We start from the raw sequence: 24,086 nt of genomic DNA, 5'->3' as shown, positions 1-24,086 counted from the left end.
CATCCATCTCCGCCTGGGACGACTCCTGGTGGCCCCCTGCTCTGGGCCCCCCACCCAAGCCCACGGACCACGCACGCAACCTGGACTTCATCCTTGACTCCTCCCTCACGATGGCCAGGCAAGTTAACGCCGTTACCTCCTCCTGCTTCAACACACTCCGCATGCTCCGTAAGATCTTCCGCTGGATCCCCACTGGAACCAGGAAAACGGTCACCCAGGCCCTCGTCACCAGCCGTCTGGACTACGGGAACGCCCTCTTCACTGGGACCACCGCCAAACTACAGAAAAGACTCCAGCGCATCCAGAACACCTCAGCACGACTCGTCTTGGACATCCCCCGACACAGCCACATCTCCGCCCACCTGAGGGACCTGCACTGGCTCCCCGTCAGCAAGAGGATCACGTTCAGACTCCTCCCACGCACACAAGGCTCTCCACGACTTGGGCCCCGAATACCTCAACAACCGCCTCAAGTTCTACACGCCAACCGGTCAGCTCCACTCCGCCAGCCTCGCCCTCGCCACCGTCCCACGGATCCGCAGAACCACCACCGGAGTAAGAGCCTTCACCTACCTGGCGGCCAAGACCTGAAACACCCTCCCCACCCACCTACGACTCACCCAGGACCATCTCTCCTTCAGGAAGCAACTCAAGACCTGGCTTTTCGAGCAGTAGCAGCCCCCCCCAGCGCCTTGAGACCCTAGCGGGTGAGTAGCGCGCTTTACAAATACTCTTGATTGATTGACTCTAAAATAATCTAATACTAATACATCCAGGAGGAAATCCACGCCGCCTCTTAGAGACACATTTAGAGGAGCATATATGTCACAGAAAAAGAGACATAGATTTAGTAATAAACAAACCTACATATAGACTCCCAGTTAGGAACTGTAACACTCATTTAGATATTTATTTATTTGTTTAGGCAATTTATAGAGCGTGCAAATACCCTAGGGTGTCTCGGCGCTATGAAGTGTCTAGAGATAGAACCAGTGCTGGAAGCTTATTGAATGAAACAACATGAGTTTCCTGAAGGCAAGAAGATTTTGACATGTTTTGATATGAATGGGAAGTGTGTTTCATAGTTTGGCAGTGGCAACAACAAATCTTCTGTCACCCCAGGAGACTTTTTTTGTGCGGCGGACCTTCAGAAGGTTGGCCGTTAGTGAGCGCAAGGGTCTGTTGGGAGTATAGACACAAAAAGCCTTCTTCAGGAAGTAAGGTCCTGTGTTGTGGATAGCCTTAAAGGCGATGCACAAGGCTTTGAATTTGATGCGGCTTGTTATGGGTATTCAATGGAGTTTTCAGACTACTGGTGAGATTTATTGATATTTAGGGGTGTCTGTTATCAATCTGGCCACTGAATTCTGCACCATATGTAGTTTATTGGTGACCCTTTTCTGGGCATTGAGGAACAAGCTGTTGCAATAGTCGATTTTTGACATTACTAGGGTGCTGATTAGGGTTTTTCTAGCACTGACTGGTAAAAAAGGGAGGAGTTTTTTTTATCATTCTGAGAGTGTAGAAAGAAGAGGAGACAGTTGTGTTGGCATGCAATATGAAAGTGAGTTTGTCATCAAACGTGACACGTAGATTTCTCACTTTGGTTACCGGGGTAGGTGGCGGTCCCAGATTAGTCAGCAACCAGATGGAGGACAATACCAGAAGTAACTTGCCGAAAATCAAAACTTTCGTTTGATCGGAATTTAGCTTTAGGCAATTGTTAGCCATCCAAGTGCTGATTACACGCATTCCATCCTGGAAGCTGACCGCGATTGCTACTCCATCACTGTGGATGGTGAGCACCAGTTGCCTTTGACACCGTTCCCCACGAGGGTCTCCTCGTAAGACTTTCTGAGATCGGTCTAAGGGGGACGGTGCTCAGCTGGTTCCGTTCGTTCTTGGCGGGCCGTCGACAAACGGTCTGGGCCTCTGCTTGCTCCGCCGAGATGTCGCCATTGGGTGTCGGAGTCCCTCAGGGCTCAGTGTTGAGCCCGACTCTCTTCAACATCTTTATGACCCCTCTGGCGGCTCTGGCGGAGTCTTTCGGGGCTCAGATCGTTTCCTACGCCGATGACACCCAGCTCCTCTTTACCTGTGAGAGGGGTGCGGACTTCGATGGAGAGAGTATCCGGGGTTGCCTTGAGGCTGTTTTTCGCTGGTTCCAACATAGCAGCCTCAAGTGCAACTCTGATAAATCCGAGGTCCTCTTCTTTGGGTGTAGCTCAGATCCGGATTGGAAGGTGTGGTGGCCAGAGAACATGTTTCCACCAGCAGGTTCGTCCCAGGTGGCCAAAAACCTAGGGATTAAGATCGACAACGGCCTAACGCTGCGCTCTCAGATAATCGGTCTCACTGGCACGTGTTTTGGCCTGCTCCGGATGTTGCGCAAGTTTCTCCCTTTATTATCGGAGGAGCATAGGAAGATAACAGTGCAGGCTATAATTGGCTCGAGAATTGATTATTCGAACATTCTCTATCTCGGCCTGCCAGAATATCTGCTTCAACGGCTTCAGGTGGTCCAGAACTCGGCAGCTTGGGCAATCTTTGGGCTATCTCGCCGTGCCAGAGTCTCGGGCCTCCTGCAGTCACTGCACTGGCTTCCTGTCCGGAAGCGGATTATTTTTAAGGCCTTGACTCTAGCGCATAAAGCTCTTCATGCCTCAGGGGCGAAATACCTTCAAAAAAGGCTCGTCTTTTACCATCCAGCCAGGCCCTTGAGGTCAGGATCCCTGTTCCTCGCCACGGTTCCTCGCGTAAAGAGGGCTCGTATTGGAGGCCGTTCTTTTAGACTGTTGGCCCCCCAGCTGTGGAATACGCTCCCAGTGGCATTGCGTAGTACATCTAACTTATTGGCATTTAGGAAGGGTCTCAAAACCTGGCTTTTTACTTCTTAGTTTTCCCCTGGGGTTTTTTTTTCGGGATCTTCGTTCTTTTTAGTTGTGTGTTTTTAATTGTTATGTTGTGAGATAGGTGTGCAAATCAAAGCGCCGGGACACTCTTTTTGAGTAGCCGTGCGCTATACAAAACCAAGTATAACATAACATAACATAACATAACAGTTGTGTATCATCGGCGTAGGAAGTGAGTCCCATCCCGTGGGCTTTGATGACCCTCGCCAGGTCCGATACATAGATGTTAAACAGTGTCGGACTCAGGGATGAACTTTGTGGCACACCACATGGGAGGGGGAAAGGGGCTGATTTGTAGGTACCTAGGTGTAACAAGCTACATAGATCGACCAGACACCAAGCTTGTAGTCCAAAACGATAGTTTATTTTAGTTAAAGCCAACATGTATAACAGCGACCCCAGCCACAACGGTAACCACGGCGGGTCTCAATTTTCCTTCCCTCAGGCGCTCGACTTAGAATGCGGGTCGCGGTGACATTCGGAATGACGTCACCGCGAGCCGCTCTAATGTCAGCTGAGCTGCCGGGGGTGCGCGTGTGTGGAAGATACCACACATCCCCCTCCCCTGCGGAAAGAAACAACAGAGAAGAAGATAACACAATAGACAAGCATTTAAAGGGGAATTACATCATTACGTACTGTTCAAAATGTCTGGGTGGCCTGGTCATTCTCTGGCTAACCCCTCTACCCGGTTGAGGGTTCGACCACTGTTTTTTGAGAAGGGGACCATTGTTGTCCTCGGAGTCGCCCTCCCACCCACTGCCTCTACTAGAATCATGACCGGGTGGGCAAAACTTCACTACTCTCCCCAGGTTCCAAATCTTTCCCTCCTGGGTCTTTACAGCATTCCTGAACAATTTCGTGATCTTGGTGGGCCTACTGTATCCTGACCAACTTGCCCTGCCAGTGGGTGTCCTGATCTTTATGTCGTCCCCCACTTTGAAACCAGCCTCCCGTGTAGAGTTGAGCCTGTCAAATCTTTCTTTCCTCTCCCCCATAGCTTTTTCCTGCCTCACTAACCCTTTCGCTTCTTTGGAGTGGTCTGACCAACCCTTTCGCCACCCCATCCACCCTGGAGACAGTCTGGTGTTGGGAATCCTTCCTCTTAGCATTTCGAATGGGGTGACCCCCGTCGTCTGGTGCGGGGTGAACCTGTATGCTTCTATGCGCCTCCATACCTCTTCCTTCCAATTCATGCCACTGGCCTTGGCTAACTGGATACTCTCTTTGAGGGTCTTGTTAAAACGCTCTACCATGCCGTTCGTCTCTGGGTGGTACAGGGCACAACGCTTGTGCATGATTCCTCTCTCCCCAAGGAAATCCTCCATTTCCTTCGAGCACAGTTGCACTCCGTTGTCTGTGAGCAGACTGCTGGGTAGTCCTTCCTTCTCGAACAGCCCTTGAAGGAACTCAATGACGATCTTGGTCGTGATTTCACTCACCAACTTCACTTCTGGCCATCTGGAGTACAGATCCATGAGCACCAGAATATACGGAGTGCGCACCTCTCCTGTCAACGGACCAACGATATCCAACGCCAACTCCTCCCAGGGCCCTGATGGTGGTGGTCTGCACACCATTGGAGGTGTCGATTGCTTTAGCACTTTGTCGCTGATGCTGCATGGGATGCAGTCTCTCACTTTCATTTCAATCGCCAAGTCCATGCTCGGCCACCAATAGTCTTCTCTCAGCCTTTGTTTGGTCTTGGTGATGCCCAGGTGGCCATCGTGAGCCATGTCGATAAGACTCTCTCTCACCGTCACGGGAGGTACCAACCTCGTTCCTCTGAACAGACAATCGTCAACTATAGATAACTCATCCTTTATGATCCAGTATGGCCGAAGAGCCTCAACCCGTTTATCTTCGTGTTTCCATCTGTCCATTACTCTCTTGCAAACCTCATCTAAGACTCTGTCCTCTTTTAGTGCACACTTCCATGTCTCCTCGCCTATAGCTTTCTGGATGGTACAAACATTTTCCCTTTGGTGATCATCCAAATCTTCCTCCGTCCTGTCTTGCGTCTCTTTCCCATCACTTTCTTTCACCAGCCTAGATAGGCAGTCTGCCGCCAGATTTCGGGCACCTGGGACGTATTCGACCTTGAAGGTGTACTCCTGGAGGCCGACCACCCAACGCCTGATCCTACTAGAGACTGCATCCAGCCCCTTCTTACTGAAAACCTCCACCAATGGCTTGTGGTCTGTACGAAGGACAAATGTTGTGCCCCACAGGAAGTCTCTGAATTTGCTCAAAGCCCAGAATACTGCTAAGGCTTCTTTTTCGATGACGGAGTAGTTGTCTTCTGACTTTTGCAGGGACCTTGAGGCGAAGGCTATTGCTTCTTCTCCGTCTTCACTTGTTTGCGTGAGCACCGCCCCTAGCCCTTTGGCGCTTGCGTCTGTAGTCACTACAGTTTCACGATTGGGCATGTAAGACTTCAGACTGGGAGCTTCAGCAAGAGCATTCTTCACATCCTCGAACTCCCTTTGACACTCTTGACTCCAATCGAACACAGCCTCCTTCTTCAACAACAGCCTGATGGCATGCGTTCTCCCTGCGAGGTTCCGTATGAATTTTCCATAGAACTCTAACATTCCCATGAAAGACCTGATCTCTTCTTTACTCTTCGGGGCCGCTAGATTCACAATGGTGTTCTGGAGTTCTGCCTTGGGACGGATTCCTTCTGCCGTTACTTTGTGCCCCAAGAAGTCTAGTTCCGCACATCTGAACACGCATTTTTCCCTCTTCACAGTAAGTCCTTGTGACCGGAATCTTGATAGTACCTGTCTCAGTCTCTTATCATGCTCCTCATGGTCTCTGGCGAACACTAGGACGTCGTCCTGGTAGCATACAACCCCTGGGATCTCCTTCAAGATGTTTCCCATAAGCCTCTGGAACACGGCCGCCGCAGAGACCAAACCGAACGGCATCCTTTTGAACTTGTATGCCCCCATGGGTGTTACAAACGCTGTGAGTTCCTGCGACTCTTCATGAAGTTTGATTTGAAAGTAGGCTGAGGTAAGGTCAAGCGTGGAGAATACCCTTGCGCCCTCTAGCATGCTCATCATCTGGGTGATATTGGGCAGCGGGAAACGGTCGACTACAACCTCCTTGTTCAAGGCTCTGAGGTCGATGCACAGCCGAACTGATCCATCCTTTTTCTGTGCGGCCACGATGGGTGCCAACCACTCTGTCGCTTCCACCGGTTCTATGACCCCTGCCTTGCACAATTTTTCGAGTTCTGTCTTCACTGATTCTTGGATGGCAATGGGTAGTTTCCTGACTTTGGCTACTACCGGCTTCGCATTCTCCTTCAATTTGATCTTGTGGCAGTAGTTCTTGAGACACCCCAACTCCTCTTTGAACACTTCCTTAAACTCTGTCACTAGCCTCTCTTCCTGTTCTTGTACTTCTTGTATCAAAATCTGGGGGTTGCTGTTGGGGTTTAGGTATACCCCCAACTCCTTCTGTGCTTGCCAGCCCAAGATGTTGTCACCGACAGTGGACACGTATACCTTGGACATAGTTGTTCTGTCTTTGTATTCGATTATGTCCCAAAAGTACCCTTTCATAGAGATCGGACGGCCTGCATATCCTCCGGGTCTCACATCCATTTTCTTTAAGATTATCTTCCCTTTGGATACACGTGAAAACTCTTTCGCACTAATAATAGTTATCCTTGAACAAGAATCGAACAGTGCTTCCAACTCGGTGCCTTTTACTTTCACGGTGTCTTTAGGGCTGCAGACCTGACCTTCCTTCACTTGCACAACAATTTCATCACAGACCGTGTTTGTCCTGTCCTTGCTCTGTCTACTGAATCCCTGTCCGCTTCTGCAATACTGCCTAAAATGGCCTCTCTTCCCGCACTTGTTGCACGTGAACTTGAGGGCAGGACACTCCTTGTCATTGGCCATGTGTCCTTGCTTCCCGCACCTGTAGCAGGCACCCTTGAATGACCATCCTGATTTGTCTTCATTCTGTCCTTTATTCACCATCTTCTGTCCCTTGATTGCAGACACCGCCTCTGACTCAGTCACCACTTCGTTTACTTTAGGTTTGTCTTCGTTTCTCTTCTCCCCACTGTCCTGTTTTATCTCACTGACACATGTGTTCTACCTGCTTGGCTATTATTAGGACCTCTCTTAGGGGTGGGTCATCCTTAAGCCACAACTCTTCTCGTACCCGTTCCATCCTGCATGCTAGTACGAACTGATCCCTGATCCTTTCCTCACTTGCTCCCCCAAATTTGCATGTCGCAGCTAGTTTCCTAAGGTCTGAGACAAAATCTTCTATAGATTCCCCTTCTTTCTGTACTCTTTTCCCAAAATGGTATCGCTCCATAATGGTGCTAGTCTTCGGGAGATAGTGCAGATCTAGTTTCTTCAGGCTTACCTCTAGCTCATTTAGCCCCCTCGCTTCTTGCACACCTAGGTCAGGGAGGTGATCAAGGACCTCTTCCCCCTCTGCCCCCAGGTAATACGCTAATAATGCCACCTTCCTCTCTAACCCCAGATTCGAGCCACACACGGTGGCATAATTTAAGAACACTTTTTTCCACTTTTTCCACTGAATAGCGGGTTCCCCTGGGTTCGTCAAAAAGAAAGGTGGAGGTGTCACACTCTGCATGTTTACAGTTCCAAATTGTAAATGGGAACAAAACTTTGCGAAAGCGGTGATTAGCTACCATACAACAGCATAGGTGAGTAAATCACAAGATTGTTTCACTGAACAGGATAAGGTTGCTGCCTTTGCACATATTATTCCATAGATCCCAAAATTAACCACCGGGTGGCACTGTGGTTTGACAGTCAGTTCTCCTCTGGGTGATGGAGATCTTGAAAATGTTCTTCAGTCGTCGTTCAAGGCCCAGATGTTCCCAATCTGAGGAGAATAACCGACTGATAACCTCCTCACCCCTTTGGAGCAACAGGCGAGGATCACACAGGGCAACAAAGGTGAGTTAATCGCTTTGCAGAGGTCAGGATTTTCCCCGCTGGCGCTAAGACTTTCTTTTAAATCAATGGGGGGTGAATAGAGAAACCGGGTAGCTGGCAATACTCGGCGACGCCGATGAACTCTGGGGGCTAAAGTTTGTGCGCCGTGCAGGGCTGCTAATGTGCTTACCGGAGGGTCCAGCAAAGTCTGGGGAAAACAACTTGACCCCCGAAGAGTTCCTAGGCTGCTTCTCGCCTCATGCAGCCAGCGCTCCCAACAGTCACGATGCCGGCAGGGCAATATACTCCGACAGTCACTTCAGGCACGCAAGCCCTATGCCATTCTTACAACGCTCATGCCCGGCATTCCTTCCTGATGATACGGGACACCAATGCTTCTTTCTTCCTCTACCCCAGCCGTCTCAGCGAGGTCCGCCCCCTGGTCAAACACTCTATTCCTTCAGGCACGAATGACAGCGTGATCCAAGCTCGCACAGTCTTTCCTACTCACGGTGCGACAATTTTCTGCACTGGTGTTCTTAGACGTGGTGGTAACAGGAGCCTCAGTAAACTTCCTGTCGCCCGTCCTTTGGCGACTCGCAGCGCTTCAGTCTGCTTACTCTGCTCGCGGTATCAAAGCAATACCCACTCCTTTTTCTTCCATGCGTGTTGGGGTCGCTGTGGTAAAGGGTCCTCGTCGCCAGTGTAACAAGCTACATAGATCGACCAGACACCAAGCTTGTAGTCCAAAACGATAGTTTATTTTAGTTAAAGCCAACATGTATAACAGCGACCCCAGCCACAGCGGTAACCACGGCGGGTCTCAATTTTCCTTCCCTCAGGCGCTCGACTTAGAATGCGGGTCGCGGTGACATTCGGAATGACGTCACCGCGAGCCGCTCTAATGTCAGCTGAGCTGCCGGGGGTGCGCGTGTGTGGAAGATACCACACTAGGGCCACTGATTGTGTGCGGTTGGAGAGAAACGAGACCAGCTGCTCTTTGGCCTTCAATTTAATGCCTATGTTTGAGACATGATCGATCAGTGTAGCGTGATCGACCGTGTCAAAGGCTGCTGATAAATCTAGCAGCACCAGTCCTGCAGTTCCCCCATGGTCTAGTATGGTCCTTACTTCGTCTGCTGCCTTTAATGAGGGCAGTTTATGTGCCATGGCCTTTCCTAAAGCCGAATTGCGTCTCATCCAGAAGATTATTGTCTTCAATGTATTTGGCTAGTTGCTGATTAATTAGTTTCTCAAATATTTCTGCTGGGAAAGGTAGGCTTGTGATGGGTCTGCAATTTTTTAGATTCTAGTGGATCGAGAAGATGTTGCTTCTTCAGCAACGGTTTGATGATGGCCTTTTTTCATGTGTCAGGGTAGGTTCCAGTAATGAACATGGCATTACAGATGTCGGTAAGATTTGGCGCCAAATGTGTCAGGAAATAGCTTTAAGATAGAAGCCGGGCAAGGGTCGAACGGGGAGCCTGACTTGGTGGAAAGGATGAGGTCCGTGATCTGTTTCGTGGAGACATGGCTGAAAATCTCGAGAGAGGGATTGGATTCGATTTTGTCCGAGGATGTGGCTAAATAATCTGTTTTGGTATGAGAAGCGAAATTGGTGTCGATATTACGACTTTGTCCAGGAAGTAGCGGGCCAGCGCATTGCAGAGATCTTGGGTGGGGGGGGTAGAGGAGGGTTTGTCACTGACCCTGATAGTTTAGTGACAACCTGAAAGAGTTGTTTAGTAGAGTCTTGAGCCGATTCTATCTGACTACAGTAGTATTTGCTCTTCTCTAGAATAATGAGATGTTTATATTTGGAGTTAGCTTCCTTTTTTAAGGGCCTTCTCTCTGCAATTATAATTTCTGCGCCAGATTCTCTCAAGATTCCTACAGCATTGTTTTTCTGTTCTAAGGGACTCGGAAAACCAGGGTGCCGATGGGATAGTTCTGTTTTTTTAAATGTTTTTCAGAGGTACTGAGGCGTTGAAGGCATTATTGAGCCATTCAGTGTAGTTGGATGAGGCCAGTGTGGGGTCTGGAGAAGGTTCATAGTTGGTGGAGGAAAGATGTGTTTTGAGGAGCTCCTGGTCCAGGCAGCTCCAAGCTTTGAATTGAGTGGGAGGGATTGGGGTGCAGTGATGGAGTGGTTTTCATCTGGATGTCAAAGAAGACTTCCCAATGATCGGTCCATTCCAGGGGAATGGTTTTTACTATCGATAATTGCCTATTGCTAGTGAAAAGCCCGTTGAGTGTGTGCCCAGCTTTGTGGGTAGTGCTGGTCAACAGTTGTTGTAGATTCGCAGCCTCCAGTTCTACAATGATAGTGGAGGTGTCATGGTCATCACGTGATTCTAGGTGGAAGTTGAAATCATCCAAGATAGTGAAGGCAGCTTCTCCTGTTAGAGGTTCTATTACACTTACCAAATCGGATAGGAATTCCGCCCCGGGGCCTGGGGGGCGATAAAGGAGGGTTCCTTTAAATGATTGTGAATGGTTGAGTATTATGGAGAATGTGACGGCGTCACAGGTCGAGATGGGGATAATCTCTGTCCTGACAAAGTATTTCTCACGGTATAAGATAGCTAGTCTGCCTCCTTTTTTTAAGCTTCTATCGTGTCTGAATACGCAAAATCCTTCCTGGGTTGCAGTGCAAAAATCCGGACCAGATGCAGGGTCTCCCCAGGTTTCTGTTATAAATAATATGTCTAACTTATGGTCTATTAGAAAGTCTGCTATTTCATATTTATATTTAGGGAGTGAGCGGGCATTTAAGAGTGCTAGGTGAGTCTGATCCTGCTTTGTGCACAGGTTGGTATTCAACTTAAAAGAGCAGTTGGGGCACCTGAATTTTGAGTTGTTCGTGAAGGAGCATATGTGTGGGCAAGTGCAAAACTGTATTTTGGAGGCATGGCAGATGTTTTTTAGCTGGTAGCTGGAGTAGGTTGTCATTGGATAGTGCTTAGCTGATATGACTGAGCCAGAACTCGTGGCCATGGGGCCGGTTCAGGCACGGACGGGCGCAGATGGGCTTGCATTAGGTGCGCCTTTGGCGTTAGTGGCGCCCTATGCGCGTGTCCACTGCGCGTCGGGGCAACCATCCTAATTTATGCAGCGATACAGCTAAACTGCTGACCGCAGAGTGTGTGATGGAGGCAAGCCACACTTCCAGTTCAGCGTTGTGTTTCCCTCCACACAAACGGAAGAATCCGTGGTGGACCGTGGAAGACGCTACGTGACCGGTTGTGGCATGCAATGTATCCAGATAAAAACTTTGTGAGTTAAAAAAAACTGTGATGTGATAGCTTTAAAAACAATTTCGATAATTCAATAATTAAGCAGAGCAAATAGGGAACCTTGAAGCCCTTTACCAGGCGCTTCGTTCACAGCGCTTCGTTCCCAGCTCATGCAGGACTGAGCTCGTACCTCTAAACGCTTCCGCTGCGCGTCGGGGCAAACATCCTAATTTATGTTGCTATACCGCTAGACTGTTGACCGCAGAGTGCGTAATGGAGGCAAGCTACACTTCCGATTCAGTGTTGTGTTTCCCTCCACTCAAACGGAAGAATCCTTGGTGGACTGGGGATATCTGGTTAACAACTGACGTTTTGACGTTTTCCATACATTTGTTATATTTTGGACCTGCTGTACTTGAGGTTGTACATGCAATTTTCCTGCTAGGTCTCTCTTGTCACTTAAAACTCATCCTAAACTGCTCTTCTGCTACATATGTTATCACTGAGGTACTGTGCAGGTAGGCTGTAGGGGAGGTTGATATGTGTTGTCTGAAGATTTACTAAGCCATATGGCTTATATAAAGTAAACGTTTAAATAGTTAAAACATTTAGTGCAATACTATGTCATAAATGATGAATGTACATCTGTTTTTTTTTTTACATTTTTAGACATTATTATCTAGTTAACTACACAAAGTTACAATGCTATTAAAAAGACAGAGAAGAAAGAAGCAGCAGCAAAAATACCATCTCCTTAGAACTAGAAACAAAAGGGGCAAAATGTGGAAAAGGTGGTGAAAGAGACACGAGTTACTGGTAAGAGGACAATGACATTTCTAAGTTGTATGTGCTCAATTAGAAAAAGTGGAAAATTGAGAAAGTAAACAGGAATATATAAGACGCACTAAGAAAGGTGAACAAATACATGGAAAGAAGACTGAAAAACCAAAGAGAAAACTAGACGCTTTTAGTAGGAGACAGAGCAATTTAACTAAATTAGAGTTAGAATGTTTTGTAGTAGAGAAATACAAAATTTAAGTAGAAGTAGAATACTCAACCTTAAAGCCTTTATTTTGTACAACACATTTGGGACCAGATGTACGACCAGCAATTTTGAGACTCGCAAATTGCGTCACTAAAGAGAATGAAGACACTAGATAAAATGCAATTGACAAAAAAAAGACAAAGTCAAAAGAAAAGACTTGTGAATAGAACAAACTTTTGCACAGATTTTAGTTGTGAATGGATACATACTTTAAGTACTGAGACTTTCTTTAGTGAAGAAGGCTATTTGCAAGACAACACATTAGTGCATGCAGTTAATGAATCTGCCTGTAGTTATGAAATGAAGAAAGGTACTCCTATTCCATAAGAAGTAATGGTACCTAGAAATGTAGAAGAAGTGATTGCTGAAGAGGTGCAAGGAAGGCGTAGACGGGATCCTGTACACAAATGGAAATGTAGTAGTGTTTGCAGTATTTCACAGCAATCACTTGATATATTGAGAAATTTCTTGTGTAACTTTTAAAGGAAAAGTCTCAAATAAAAAAGTATGAGGTTGCAAGATTTAGATCAATGCAAACTGAAGAATTATACTAATTTATGGGGACACTCACTAGTATGCCTCTCAAAGAAAGTGTGCCAAAGTACCTTTCATCATTTCCGAATAGAAGGTTAGGTGTACACCAATCAAAAATGCAAACTTCTGTTAAGAGGCTTTACTATGTGAAAACTCACGCCCAATGTTTGGGGGAAATAAATAGAGCTCTTTTGCATGGTACTGTAGTAGAGGTAGAAAACATTTGTGATGATGTTCAGTTCCATTTCTTTGGACAGTAACAGGAGTGTAGGGAAAATGAAGAGTTGGGAACAACAGGAGTTGCAGAACCGGAGACAGGTATTATTGTTGGTAATTTTGAAAAAGAGATTAGAAACTTTAAAGCAGTTTATTCAGAGCTACCAAACTGTGTTTGTACATGTTATCGATGCACTCACTACGAAAGTCAAACTTGTAATGTTGATTTGTACATTAAAAGTGAAAAAGAGAATAACGATAAGTAATGTTGATTTGTACATTCAAAGTGAAAAAGAGAATAACGATAAGTGGCGTGAATTTGTTATTTACTTATTTGTGGAGGAACAGTTTGACTTGTCCACCAGACAAGTTATATGTAAGTAATACTAAGTTAGAGGAAAACAAAACACCTGCTCGAGTATTACACAACAACATAGAAATAGTACCTGTTCCTGAAGTACTTAAAGATTTGAATGTTTATGAATCCATATCAATACAGTCTATACATCCATTCAAGCTATAGTTCTCATGGAGCCAAAGACAGGGAAGTTACCACCATCTGAGCTCCAGAAAAGTCTCAGAGGTAGAGTTGTATACTTGCCATTTGATTTTAGGGAAAATATTGATACGATAGGAGTACAGAGAAATTTGGATGATGGGCTTGTAATTCTAGTAAATGGTGTCCTGACCAAGAGTAAAATGATATTGCAAGACTTAGTATATGTTAGTAAAGTTAAAAACGCAGCTTTATATCTGATACAAAATAACATATATTATAAAAATGCGGAAATTCTATAAGATATCACAAATCTAGAGTGCAATACATCATCATCGATGGATCAGATAGAAAAAGTGGATCCATCCAGAGTAGAAGAAATGTATGAACATTATACCATCCATCCCCTACATTCTAAAGATATTGTTGGTGATGCTATTGATCTATATCAACTAAAAGAAGCAAACAAAACTCACTTAAGTGTTTGGAAAAAAGTTTAGAAGCTTGCTGTTTCCTTCATCTCTTTCCTACTCGAGGAGGTGGTACGTATGATTGATGATCAGCCTGTACATATGCCAGTGGCTGAGTACAGATCTACTAAACTTTATATAGAGGACCATAGATTTCATCAACGTATCCCTTATCTGTTTCATCTATTATTTGTAATTGATTTGTCTGCATTGTCTTATTCCATAAACCACATTTTGAAAACAGGAGTAAATCTGCAAAATCTATTCGCAAGAGAATTTGTTGAGAAAATTCACGGAAAAGATGAACAGCTGGAATACAGCTTGATTAATCTCATGGCATGTCAACATGGGACCTATGAATATTGGTGTCATTGTTACGGTGAACTAAAATGCATGTTGAGAAATGTAGGAACACTTTTATGGTTTTTAACACTCAGTTGTGCTGAGTATGCATAGGATGATCTGCTTCCATTTTTGGAAGAGGGAAATTCAAATTTAAAAAGACATTCATCTAAAGACCCCAGTTGAACTCTGTTCATTGGATCCTGCAAATGCTTGCAGATATTTTAACCACAGATTTCGAACCATGATGGCTTTTATCTGCAATAAAAGTATTCCATCTCGTGGAGAAGTGACTGATTTCTTTTGGCGAAATGAATACCAAGCCAGAGGTGCTCCACATATTCACATGCTATTATGAGTAAAGATTCCCCAAAGTTTGAAACAGACAGTGATGAGTCTGTGTTGTCTTTCATAGAGCAGTATGTGACTTGCATCATCCCAAAGAAGAATGTTGGCAAAATTTTAAAACAAGTTCTACGATTCCAACATCATAGGTGTGGGAAATACTGTCATAAAAAATCTAGATCGAAAAGAAAATTTTATACAAGAGGTTGTTTTGGATTTTCATCACCTATGATCTCAGAAAGAAGAGTTAACAGCTTTTTGGCTGCAGTCGGACACACACTCACAAGGAAATCACCAAAGAACACATACAATTTCAGAAGAACAGAAGCTCCAAAACAAATCAATGAGTACGATCCTGTAATTTAGAAGATGTGGAATGTCAATATGGATCTACAGTTTGTTGTAGATAATTCAATGGCTGTTGCTGGCAATGTCACCTCTTATATAAAAAAAGTCAGAGAAAACTGAGTTGAAGGAGATGTGGGAGGAGATTTCAGCAGTAAAAAGTCTTACAAAGAGATTGCACAGTTTTAGTTTGGAAATACTTTCTCATAGAGAGATAGGCTCTTATGAATGTGAAGACTGGTTAAGCTCAGCTAGTTTTTTTCTAAATCTAGAGGAGTTCTTGGGGTGAATTTAGGGTTTTCTAATACTCCTAGCAAAGTACTGAGTTTGCGGAGTTTGAGCCACACAGTACCGATATTCTGAAGACTAACGTGCTGGACACGTTCCATTGAAGAAGGATTCCTCATCAAGAAAGGATGTATCTGTATGAAATACTTCAACATTATACATACAGAAATAATGTCAGTGAAAAAATAAAAGAAGTACAATTTGCTGTTGATGGATGTGAAGGATGTTTGGTCAGACATAACAAAGGAAGTTTAATCCACCATCAAAAGCTAAGTTGCCAAACTCCAGACAAAAGAGAGTTTTTCTATTTAGCCCTGTAGCATTTGTTGCAAACTGAAAGTGAGCTACTTGGAGGATTTGACTGCTATGAAGACTCATTCAATGCTGTGAAAGACACCATTGAGTGCTCTTTGTTTCCAGTGTATCTTCAAATGTTGAGAGATGAGATTGAACAAGAAGAAATATTTGCTGCTGAGATAGCAAGAGAGATTTCACAGAGCAGTCAAAGTTCAGTACCTTGAAGTCAAGATCCTTTTGGACAGCCACTCATTCAAAATGAAGTGGCAGTAGCCATGAATGAGGTGAAGAATACATTGCAGCATTGTAGCTCTACAACACCAATACTTCAGTTGAATACAGATCAGAAATAATTTGATGTAGTAAAAGGTAAAATAGAATATGGATTTCTGCATGGGAAAAAAGAGTGAGCATGTTCTACACATAAACCAGTTCTATTGTACATAAGTGGTCAAGCTGAAATTGGAAAAAGCTTCTTGATTAAAGTACTGATAAGTTATCTACAGAAGACAACAGATTCCAATTTGTTGTGAGTAGTTACTGTACCAACAGGATTAGCTGCACATAATATTAAAGTAGTTCCCCTTTATCGATTATTAGTGCTGCCTGTTGAACATGACAATACATTAGAATACAACAAAGTATCTAGTGATGCTTGTCATGAAGTTGAAAGAGTATTAAAGAAATTAAAGTTACTAATTATTAATTAAGTCAGCATAGTGTTTAACCCCATTCTAGCTTTTATACATTTAAGAATGCAGCAATTATTAATGCCTGACTAGGAACTGCTTTTTGGAGGAAAACACTTAAAAGTCATTAGAGACCTGCTACAACTAACTCCAGTCAAAGGACAACCAGTATTTAAAACACTTCTACATAATGGAACTATGAATTCATTTGGAAGTATTGGAAAAGTAAACATTTGGGAAAACTTTGAACATAAATAGTTAATCAGCAATATGTGGCAAGCATCAGATATGCAATACGGAGATATACTAAAGGACATAAGAGTGGGACTCCTCACAAAAGAAGAAACGAGAGCATTACAACCCCGTAATGCTCTCATAGGTGTAATCAAAATCTGTATCCTACTAATGTTTCCGCTGCAGAAGTAATGTATAATTGTGTTAAAGAAGAGAAGTCTATTGTTTGTTTGATGCCAACCCTTGAGGAGTGTAGTAAATTCAATGAACAATTACTGCAACTGAAAAAGAAAAGATCATCAAAATTAGAGCAAATGATCAAATGGAACATCAAGGAGTTACAGGGTTACTAACAGAAAAACTGCAATCAAAATTGGATAGTTTAGAAAAGTCTGTGTTGAAAACCGCAGTTACTTATCTGTAAAAATTGTCGTATAATCATATGTCGCTATTTAAATGTTGAAGAAGGGCTAGTGAATGCTGCATCGGATAAAATTATGAAATTGATGAATTATCTAAACAAAAGTGATGTGAAATACATAGCCATAAAATTTGATGATGTTGGTGAAATTAAGCAGATTGGTAGATGCATTGTAGGTTTCCAACTCGAGAAAGACTTGTATGTCCAGCGAAAGCAGTTCTCAGTGTCATAGCGAATGCAGTAACTATCCACAAATCATAAGGTATAAGTGTAGATACAGCTCTTGTCAATATTGGTAGTAGTGTATTCAAAGATGGAATGTCATGTAGTTTTGTCACAAATTAGAACATTGTCTGGTTTATTACTGATTGATTTTGATGAGAAGAAAGTAATTGCTGATGTGAACTGTGAAAGGAAGTATTATCGGTTAAGAGGTCAATTTTCTCCTCATTTAGGCCAGCATCCTATGTTTGAAAAAACAATAATGTGTCCATGGCGGAATATATCAAGGCAGTCTATCAGAGCTAAACAAAAAGACGAACAAAAAGAAAAACGACAAGGACCGAAGAAACAAAAACTACATCACAATGAGGAAATAGAAGGAAGGCTATCATGTTGATAATAAATATGGAGTGAACTGTTATGCAAATGTAGTATCAAATGGGCTGTACCATTTGCCTCATTTTACAAATTCTTTGGATGAAAAAGTAGATAAAAAATGCCTTCACAACTATGTTGTTTACTTGAAGAATTAAGAAGTGACAGAACTGTTATACATTCTGCTTCTGGAATAAGAAAACTTACAGATGAATGTACTGGATCAGTAGGGTTTTCTCAAAATCTTCAGTAGGATGCTCAAGAATTTTTAATGGTAATGCTAGGACAATTAGAGGAAGGAGATGTTAATATCAATTAATTATTTGGTTTAACTTATAAATGGAACCATAACTGTGAACATTGTGAACTTACCTCTAGCACAGAAATACATTTGGACCGATTCCTCTATTTGATGTTACTAGTTTGTAAAGCTGTGGCCTTTGAAAATGTAACCAAAAATGCCCATCAAGATATGACCTGTCCAACTGCAGATCAGAACTTAGGTCTTCGTTGTTACTACAAAGATATCGAAAATATGTCATAGTCCTGCTACAATGATGGAGAGTGGATGGTACTAAATTAGAAATTGAAATTCCAAACTTTGTAGCTGGACACATTTCCATTTCATAAAGAGCTTTCACAACTATGTAAATCATATTTCATGAAGGAATAAATATAACCTCTGGACACTACACAATATATTTAATATAGTGCAATGATATCCAAATGGCATTAAAATCAAGATTACCTAAAAAGTTACCAAACTCATATCTGCTAATCCTAGCATCAAAGTTCTAAGGACAATTTAGGATAGCAAAATGTGGTATTGTGTTGACATGTATTTGGTTTATGTGTTTCTGAGACGTTATTCAGCAAGCTGTTAGAAATGAAAAACTCTTATTAACTGCAGGAAGGATTTTTTTTAAATGTATTTATATTTTGAAACATATATCCAGCATAACATATACAGTAAATGGGTAGATACATACTTAATATTGGAATTAAGGTAGTATATCGATACATAACATTATCCGGAACTACATAGATCACTGTAGGCATTTTTACACATTGACGGTATGCGGCAAATCCACAGATGCTATCCAGAACTTTATCTGAGTGGGAATGGTATATGATGTTGGCTGTAGAGTGAGTATGTATTCGTCATGTAGAGGCGGCCGGAAGTCAAGTATTACGCTCAACCGCTGGTATCGCCTATAGTGTTTATGGCATAAACCGAGTGTTCCACGAGGTACACCTTTAGGGGAGCCCAAATATCACGAGGTCGTGAAGTAAGAGGAAGGAGTTCAGCATATGTGTATGTTTGTTCCTGCCAGAATAGCATGTCTTTAATCCACTCCTTAAATTTGGGTACCCTACCTAGCCCCCATCTACATGCTATTCTCCTTTTAGCCAATAGGAGACCAAATGAGACAAATTTGCATTGTGTTGCGACTAAGTTTTCCATATAGCCTAGTAGGGTCAGCATGGGAGGTAGCTGAAGCTTCAAAGAAGTCATCTGCTCCAACGCTGTGATCACTTGTTGCCAGTAAGCTTGGACATCGTGACATTCTCAGGCCAGGTGCAGGAAGTCTGCCGCCCCCATACCAAATCTATCGCAGTTATCATTATCACGTAGTTTATTTCAACACATTTTGATCTGGGTGTAGTATGTTCGGTGCAGAAATATATAATGTGTGATGCGTAATTGGCTACTAGAAGATACCTGTTTGTTCTGGGTACAACAATATGCGCATTGCCCATCAATGATGTCATGACCCATTTCAGCAGCCCCTTTTTCTCTAGCAGCACAAGGGGTCAAGGCCGGGCTGACGTATAGGCTGTGATATAGTGTAGAATCTAGGTGTGAGGCAGTGTCTGTGCGTAGTATTGTGCATAATAGGGCGACCTCCTGGGGTTCCAGTGGATATGCAGGGGTAAACTCTTTGATGCCTTGTCGCACACTGACATATAGGACAATATCCACGAGGGAGGGCGGTTGTTTTGAAAAGAGTTGTTGGAGTGTGCGGAATTTCCCATTTAAATAAAGGTCTCCCCAGCAGGTGATGTTGTATTTAAAAGCGCCTTCCTGTAAGACCAAAAAACCACCACTGGGTCTGGGCTCCCAACGGCACAGCTTGCCACAAGCTTATAATGAACAAAATAGATGCACGTGCCGCTAAAGAGTTAACCTGACATCTTTTTGGGTCACAACATACGATAGGAACAATATGTTTGTTGGATTTAATTCCAATTATTTTATTTGCTTCTTATTTTATGAATTACTCTTCTATTTGAACATATGTTTTATCAAACTTTTACACAAATTCTAAAACCTTATATACACAACAAAATTCGCAATCTTATTGTCAAAAACAACTTTCCTATTTACAATAATACATTCAACATTTCTTCATTCAAACCTCAATCATCCATCAATCATACCAGTACAGACAAAAACAAAGATACATCAATGATTAGATATATGCTGGAATCTAAATATTCGCAACACAAGCCAATATATGTTTTAGACCAAGAAATATATACAATTTACTGATTCCTATCACTTTTTAATTCTTTGATTTTTGGCTTATTTTTGAAAGTCTACGCGTTTCGAACTCGCATCGATTAGGAGTTCTCATCAGGACCAATATCTCTCGCTCGTCAGAGTTCACTTCCTGGTCTGCATAGGATGATCCTATGCGGACCAGGAAGTGAATGCGACAGAGAAGCAGTTTGCACGGAAAAGAACAGCCGTTCGAATACTCTGCATTGTGCCCCGTCTCATTCAAATACGCCGGCGGGAGCACACAAAGAATAAAACCTACACAACCGGCCTGAGCATCGCATGAAGAGTGCTGAGAGTCAGGCAGCGTATACACAAAAAAATAAGACGCCAAAATGATACAACAATTGGACGTCGTGGACATTCCAGGTAAACTCTGACGAGCGAGAGATATTGGTCCTGATGAGAACTCCTAATTGATGCGAGTTCGAAACGCATAGACTTTCAAAAATAAGCCAAAAATCAAAGAATTAAAAAGTGATAGGAATCAGTAAATTGTATATATTTCTTGGTCTAAAACATATATTGGCTTGTGTTGCGAATATTTAGATTCCAGCATATATCTAATCATTGATGTATCTTTGTTTTTGTCTGTACTGGTATGATTGTTGGATGATTGAGGTTTGAATGAAGAAATGTTGAATGTATTATTGGAAATAGGAAAGTTGTTTTGACAATAAGATTGCGAATTTTGTTATGTATAAGGTTTTAGAATTTGTGTAAAAGTTTGATAAAACATGTTCAAATAGAAGAGTAATTAATAAAATAAGAAGCAAATCCTGTAAGACCAGCATTTTGGGGTGGTAGACAAGGGGAAGCAGAACTATAGCATGGGGGCTTGCAGATGCCTAGCAATGTGTTGCCATGCTTTCACCGTGCAGTCGACCGATGATGGTTCAGCCGCCCGGGGGTTTTTATGAGAGAAGGTCATCCTGCCATGGAAAGTGGTAGAGCGATCCATCTTGTTATACCACTGATTATATTATCCAAAGCTCTGCCATAGTTGAGCCGCATCATTTCTTCATGGTCAGCTGTGATTTGTATACCTAAGATTTTCACTTCCGAAGTGCACTATTCTATGGTGAACTCTGTCACCGAGGGAGTGAGAGGATAAATCTGTAATTTTGCCCAATTAATGTTGATGCTGGAGAGTTCCCCGAATCACACAAATTCTCGAAGCAATGGATTGAGGTTGTGAAGTGGTTCTCTGACGTATAGGGTAACGTCATCAGTGTAGAGGGAAATGATGGGCGGAGGAAGCAGCTTAATGCTTTATCCTGATGGTGTTGCCTAATTTTTGCTGTAAGATGCTCTATTGCTAGCGCAAAAAGAAGTGGGGAGAGCGGGCAACCCTGCCGGGTGCCCTGAGTAATCGAGAAGGAGGAGGAAGTGTGTCCATTAATTAGAACCTTTGCTTCGGGAGCGGTGTACAAGAGACGTATCCATGACAGGAAACCTTTAGGGGGCCTCATATATTGGAGAATGACAAATAGGTAGTCCCATTCAACTGAATCAAAGTCCTTATTGGCGTCTAAGAAGACAGCCACTAATGCCAATCTCGGATCTACATTTTGTAGGATGGAAAAGACGGTGCAAAGATTATACAATATCGCCCTACCTGGAATAAAACCGGCCTGGTCCGGAAGGACTAGCTTCTCCATCAGGAGGCTGAGTCTGTTAGTGAGGATTTTTGCATCATTGTTAATTGGAGAAAGGGAACGATATGAGTCACATATGTTCCCAGGTTTCCCAGGTTTCAGGAGAGAGGTAATTAGAGCCTCCCACATCGAACCGGGAAGTATCTCCAGTTCCTGAGCCTCTTCGTAGACTAGTTTTGGTATTGGGAGCAGTTGATCAATATAGGTTTGATAGAAATTGATTGGGAGGCCATCGGAGCCCAGAGCTTTCCCCGATTGCATCTGCATAATTGCAGCTCTTATCTCATCACTTTCAAGAGGTGCTGCTAGAAACTTTCTTTGAGCGTTCCCCAGCCAGCCAAGTGCTAAGTCTTTTAGGTAAGTGGAGAAGTCAGGAGGCTCAATTCTACGAGTGCTATATAAGTCTGCATAATAATCTGTGAAGACATTAAGGATTTCGAGACTGTCTCTGGCCGAGCGCCAACATTATCCTCAATTTCTAGGATGTAGTTGGAGAAGCGAGGCTGCTGAATTTCCACCGCCAAAGCTCTGCCCAGTCTCTTTCCCTCTCCGTACTTGCTCGCTGTGAAGTATTTTCCCCGGAACCGAGCTTCACGTTCAGCAGTGTCTTTATATTCAGAGAGTTTTTCTCTAAATGTTACCTGTTGTGACTCGGAGGTGTCCTGCCAAAGGCCACCTTCTAACTGCTTCATGTCCTCCTCAAGCCTCCGCAGACTGCGTCAGTTGTCTCTTAATACTCTGAAGCTTTTGGCCATGCAAGACCCCTTATTGTCACTTTGAAACTGTGCTGAAATGCATAACATAACCTGAATTTCTCTGGAAGAAGTCAGTTATTTCTGCAGCAAGTTCAGCCCTGAATGCAGTATCTAACAGAGCCTCTGGCACGAGTTTTCAGCATCTAGGAGTAGCGATCAAACTGGGGGGTGAGATCGTCATACGGACTGGGGTGTGATCAGAATAGGTTCTGGCTAAATGTTCAACAGTATTTATCCATGGAACAACACCTTGGGAAACAGCCCATTAATCTAAGCAAGCCCAGGTAGAGTGTACCACGATGTAGTGGGTGCCTTCTCTCCCATTAGGGTGAACATGTCTCCATGCATCCGTAATTTCATGAGCGGGGAACAAGCTTACCAATAAACCCTGTGCTTTGGTGTAGTGGTGAGGGAGTGGGTAAGATCGTCAGAAGTGGGGCATAATGTAGTATTAAAGTCTTCCCCCAGATGATATGAGTGGAGCCTACCTTTAGAATTTACCCCCATAGTGTGGTGAAGTAGTCTGGATCATCCACATTCGGCCCATAACTACACACTAGAGTGACAGACTGTGTATCCAACGTTCCCCAAAGAATATAGCTCCTACCTATTGAATCGTGATATGATCCACCCATGACAAAGTGGGTGTTCTTTTTGATAAGAATCACTGTGCCTCTGGAATAGGTAGAGTACAATAAAAAGACTCAGTCTGCGGCCCACTTGCAGGCAAAAGTAGAAGCGCGGTGCGGGTCGAAGTGTGTCTCTTGTAGCATGGCAATGTGAACGTGATGTCGATCAAGGTATGTAAGTATTTGCCTATGCTTCCGGGGATTTCCAAACCCTCTGACGTTCCAAGTAAGGTGATTTAACTTTAGTCCCACATCATGCGCGTTCGTAGAAGAACAAACTGTGTTTATCACAATGTGTTCCGGACTCAGAGCTGTGGATGTGCTTCTCGATGTGTGTTTGCATGTCTACCAGCTGGTGAATAAAAGTGGTGTAAACTTGAATTAACGTTACCAATACCTCCTCCTCCCACAGCAGCACCCCAATTGTGCCGACATTGTGTTGACCACCCACCTCCCAACTAACCGTCGACATTGCAGTCCAAATCAAAGATCCAAACCGGAAAACGGTAAGGGGGAACACCCACGTGGGGGTCGCTACTGGGCAATGAGTTTTCCCTTCTCCCAGACTTGTAAAGACAGCCTCCCAGTGGCTGAGGATAGAGGGGGGAGGAGGGTGCTTGGCATTGTCCAAATTGTTAACATATTCTATAACTTGCCTGTCAATCAAAAAATTAAGTGCATGTTTGCTTCGTTTATCACTCATCTGTCTCTCGACATCGACTATACAAGCAGGTCAACTAGGAGACGTGACATGTTTCTTTCACTGGGAGTAGTCCGCATCCATTTGTCGCCACTAAGGCCCTCCAAGCTGACGATGAGATGCAAACCAAGAGAGATTTATGAGGGATTGTCTCCAGTACGAAAGTTCTTGACCTTCATATTCAGACAGTTGAGGGGGATGAGGATCTGGAGCGGTGTTCTGTGAAGTCACGGTGTAGTGACTGTTTTGACGTTTTTGAGAAAGTCATCTACTTATTGTTGGTTGGTGAAGAAGCATTGTTTACTCTGATATGTAACCAAAAATGTGCCGGGTACATAAGCGCATATTCAATTTGCGCCTTCTGCAGCTTTTGTTTG

Source organism: Lissotriton helveticus, chromosome 1_1 (assembly GCF_964261635.1).
Source record: "Lissotriton helveticus chromosome 1_1, aLisHel1.1, whole genome shotgun sequence".
In the NCBI taxonomy this organism is placed as follows: Eukaryota; Metazoa; Chordata; class Amphibia; order Caudata; family Salamandridae; genus Lissotriton; species Lissotriton helveticus.
Note: the sequence above shows the minus strand (reverse complement) of the source record.